Below are 4,856 nucleotides of genomic sequence, written 5' to 3'. Positions count from 1 at the left end.
TACAAATTGTATGAACAGATGAAGAAAACTGTCATCCACTCTCTATGCCTGTGTAAAGAAACTTAAAAGGTTTAAATTTGGATAAAACTTTTCTCTTCTGTGACAAATACATTAACAAGATTTCTCCCATTTATATCACAAATATGTTTGGGTGTTCAGATCCATTCACGCACACTAAATATCACCAGATATTGAGATAAGCTCCAAGGCTTTTAAAACACAGAAGGGAAATCTAAGGTTCCAACATAAATTTAATGACAAATCATTTTAACCATGTCATGAAACAGAAAATGTAAATCCCATGCAGTTACATGATTACTTCAGATATTCTTCATTAAGTAATGCATAAACTAAATCATGATTGCCTTGGACAGTTTCTGTTCTTCTATAAAATAGCAATTGCACATAACTGACATTTACTCAGGGAAATTTAATAAACGTCAAGGCACTGAGTTACGTAGTAACAGAATGAAGCAGCCATCGACGTTGTGCAATCACAATATGAACAGAAGACTAGCTCTTGGCAATAGTACTGAACTATACTCTTATCAGGTAGAGATGTATTAAAAGCAGCTCCACAATGAGAGATAATCCCTGGCTATATAGACAGATAGATATAAGTAAAGTTAAAGACCCCATTGTTACAAATGTGTAATTAAGGTAAATAATAGGATGTTAACAAATGCTTGGTTAATTTCTCAAAGGAGAAAGCACAGGAAAAGGAAAATAGCTGTTTAACACCCAGCTCAAATTGCACAGTCTTCTATCTATATATACAACTATGTGAAATAAAAGTAAGGATGTATATAGCCATGATTTTGAACAGCTATATTCAGCTTGCCCCTTTTATACTATCATTTTGTTTCTGAATCAAGTATATTAAATTAAAGCCAACCAACTACATATATGGAAAACAACATATATAAGTATTTACACATGTATATATAGATACTTTCTTGTTATAAAAGATGAAGAAAAATAAAATAAAAAGCCAACTCCTTTCCTTTCTCCACCACATTGATATGCTCTTCCCATTTTGTTGTCCTTCAGTCTTTAAAGTGCTACACTGAGTTACTGAGAGAGTAAGAGTTCAATAACACCTAGTTGCCTTCATGAGGCTCAGGTTGGAAAATGTAGCTTCACAGAAAAAAATACTTCCATTTAAATACACACAGAGAGCATTGCTGGACATCTCGAGCAGATTTTCAGAGATGGAGAAGAAAGCAAAAGTGTTCAGTAGTACTCTTTAAAAGAGTCACACATCTACCATCATCTTTTGGTGGATAGCTAGGTCACCTACAACAGCACAGAATTCTTCAAAAGATATTCTTCCATCTCCATCCTTTTTTTTTTTTTTTGCATTTATTGTGTTTTTTTCTACACTTTGCTTTACTGTGTATCTTTCAGTTTGTTCCCCACCATCACCTTCAGCATGTGGAAGAGTTCTCAATTGGAAGTATAACCATCTTTATCCATGTCATAGATATGGAATGCAAACCTCAATTTCTGTTCTTTGTCTCCTTTGATACTGAACTGAGAGGCTCCCTCAATGAATTCTTTTTTTCTTCCTCTTTATTTTCTTTTAAATGTTACATTCAAAAAATACGAGGTCCCAATATACCCCCCACCCCACCCACCACACCCCTCCCACATGAAAAACCTCTTTCATCATCGTGACACATCCTCTGCATCTGGCGAAGACATTCTGGAGCACTGCTGCACCACATGCAGAGTGAGCCACTCAATGAATTCTTTAAAGTCTACTTCTCCATTCCCATCCGTGTGGAATATATCTATTACTCGCTGTGCTAAACGATTCTGTTGTAACTCTGGCAGAGACATGAACTCTTCTACATGCAAAGAACCAGAATTGTCCAATTCGATGTCCTTAAATCTCTTTCCTAACCTTTTAGCTTCATCAGCATCAAAGTATGAGCACATTTCCAAAGGCTACTTGCCTCATTTCCCATTTTGCTCAGCAGGTCCTGCGGCTCACTCTGTTGGAGAAGAGTGTGGGCGCTCAGACAGGCTGGAGCAGCAAGCCAGGGGTCAACTGCGCTGGCATGGGGCGGCTGCTGCCCTCAGGCCCCCGCGGGGGAGGGTGGGTGCAGGTGGGCGAAGGGAGGCTGCGTTGTGGGGCCTGGGCCGGTGGGGTGACTGGGCAAGCAAGGGAGAGGGTGGGGATGGGGGGAAGCAGAGAAAAGAAAAGAAATTAGAGTGCAGATTCAAAGACAGGGGTGGAGGAGAGAAAAGGGGGGAAAAGACAAGGAGGGGAAGAGCAGGAGAGGGGGCCAGGCGGCTGGGGGTTGTAGCTTCGCGCTAGCGCCAGAGAGGTGACAACTGACTGCAGTGGCTCCTGCTGACCAACCTCAGGGCACGAAAAAGCTGTGTTCATCCATTTTTTTTCTTTATTTTTTTTTAATGTTACATTCAAAAAGTATAAGATGTTCCCATATACCCACACCCCACTCACACCACTCCTCCCAAATCAACAACTTTGTTCATCATCATGGGACATTCGTTGCATTTGGTGACTACATTTTGGAGCGCTGCTGCACCACATGGATAATGGTTTACATTGTAGTTTGCACTCTCCACAAGTCCACCCAGTGGGCCATGGAAGAACACACAATGTCCAGCATCTATCCCTGCAGCACCACTCAGGACAAATCCAAGTCCCGAAAATGCCCCCACATCATATCTCTTCTTCCCTCTCCCTACCCTCAGCAGCTATCATGGACATTTTCACACATCAAAGCTACAATATCTTCCATTACTAATCACAATAGTTCCATAGTAGAATATTAGTTAATTCACTCTAATCCATACTCTATTCCTCCATCCTGTGGACCCTGGCATGGTTATGTCCACTCTACCTCTATGTTGATAGGGGACTTAGATTCCACATGGATGATGGATGCAATTCTCCTAATCACAGTTGTAGGCTCTCTTGGCTCCTGGTGTGGTTGTTGACCTTCTTCACCTCCTGTTCACTAGCCAGGGTAAGTCCAAAAAACCAGAGGGTAGGAATTGCAAGTCTGCTAGGGCTCAGGGCCTGGCTGTGATATGGACAGTCCAGAGATTCAGTTCTCCTGTGTATACACCAACCACAGCGCTAACTACAGGTCCAGTAAAAGTGATAGAAGAGGCAATTGTAGAAAGATTACATCCATTTTTAAAGAAGACCAACCCTAAGTCACATCTTACTGCAATAATTAAATCAAATTATCCCATTTATAACAGGTTCACACCAACAGGGTGGACCGGTTTCAAGAAAATTATTTTTTGTGGCACATATGCAAAGTGCATTTATCCCACCACAATATTAAGTAAAAAATCTCATCAAATTTGATTATAGACAACACCTATAATCAAGTGAAATGCCCCTACAGCTGTGGATTTTGAAACTGAGAAGAAATTATATATGCTTCCAAAATACAAAGAGGGACCGTCAAAGTATATAGTTCCATTTACCATAGGGAGAAATTTTAAGGAACATAGGATTCCTGTATACAAAACAGTTTTGAAAACTGGCAAAACACACTCCACTAGATTTTAGGGTCTGAGAATCATCTATAGAACCATTCTTCTTCTTGGGGATTGATGGAGCGGTAGCCCTTCTTTCTCCAAGAACTTTTCCAGTGGCCACATTCTGGGATCCACCCTTAAAAGCAACAGAGATGCAGCCAAACTCTAGGCCTCACCCTCTGAGAACACAGAGTTGATGGCCAGACTCTTCCAATCTCTGGAGCACAGACTCAACCTCCCCAGAACAGTGAGAGTAGTGGCCTTACTCTTCCCAGTCCTAGGGAATGTGCTCCATCCTTTCTGAAGATTGGGTTGGTAGCACTAGCCCTGAAGAATTGGGTGGAAGGCCTAACTTTTCAAGTGCAGGTCATTCTCCTCCTTCTGCTCATATGGATGGGTATACTTTCCTGGCCTGAGATGTCTTCAGTCCAGACCTCAACTTCCATATTTCTAATTTTTAAGTCATTTTCCCATAATCTCTCCCATTTTGGTCATTTCTTACTATATGGCAGGGGATCTGCTTATACACATTGCACAAAAACCTGTACAATGGGTGTACAGTCCCTTAGGCAATAAGACCTTCCACAGATCCTTTCAGAATAACTATATATCCAATTCTATCTTGTAAGGAAATGATTTACCAATTCTATGTTTAATTAAATCCTCACATGGGGTACTATTCTTTGAGGACACATTTTCTGGAAGCTCAGAACTTCCCAAACCAACAATTTCTTATTTCTATGTGCCCAAGAGTTCAGTACTCATCTTATCAATTTCCTCTCACATGAGGAATGAGAAGCCATGTCATACTTTTCACATTCAGTTTGAAAAGATCTTCAGCTAAATAACCAAGCTCAGCACTTCCAAGTTCTGCCTTCATCTAACATCAGATGTCAATTTTGCCAAGTTTGCTACCACTTTAAATCAAAGATTTCTTCCAGTTTGAATGAAACATTCATCATTTATGTCTAAAACTTCATCAGAAGTATTCTTAGCATCTATATTTCTAGCAACAGTCTCTTCAAAGCAATCTAGGTCTTTTCTATTAGGCCTCTGACAATTCTTCCAGAATCTTCCCTTTACCCATTTGAAAAAACCCTTTTAATATTTTTGGTATTTTCATAGCAGCACCTCACTCTTGGTACAAATTTCTGTTTTAGTTTGCTAACAACTGCCAAGGCAATAAGCCATAAATGGGTTGGCATTTATAATAGAGATTTATTAGCATATAAGCTTACATTCTAAGGCCATAAAATGTCCAAATCAAGGCATTAGACTCATCTGGGTCTTATCACTTTCAACTTCCTGGGTTCTGTGGTTTCCTCCCT

The 4,856-nt window shown here is 40.2% G+C and overlaps 1 pseudogene; it reads right to left on the bottom strand.

Annotated features, from left to right (window-relative positions):
- Window positions 1–1,255: 1,255 nt before the first annotated feature.
- On the bottom strand, window positions 1,256–1,970 carry LOC139438343 (calcineurin subunit B type 1-like; annotated as a pseudogene).
- Window positions 1,971–4,856: the final 2,886 nt, after the last annotated feature.

The sequence above is a fragment of the Dasypus novemcinctus genome, chromosome Y, assembly GCF_030445035.2.
Source record: "Dasypus novemcinctus isolate mDasNov1 chromosome Y, mDasNov1.1.hap2, whole genome shotgun sequence".
NCBI lineage: Eukaryota > Metazoa > Chordata > Mammalia > Cingulata > Dasypodidae > Dasypus > Dasypus novemcinctus.
The sequence above is the reverse complement of the archived record's forward strand: the minus strand, read 5'-3'. Positions and strand labels throughout refer to the sequence as shown.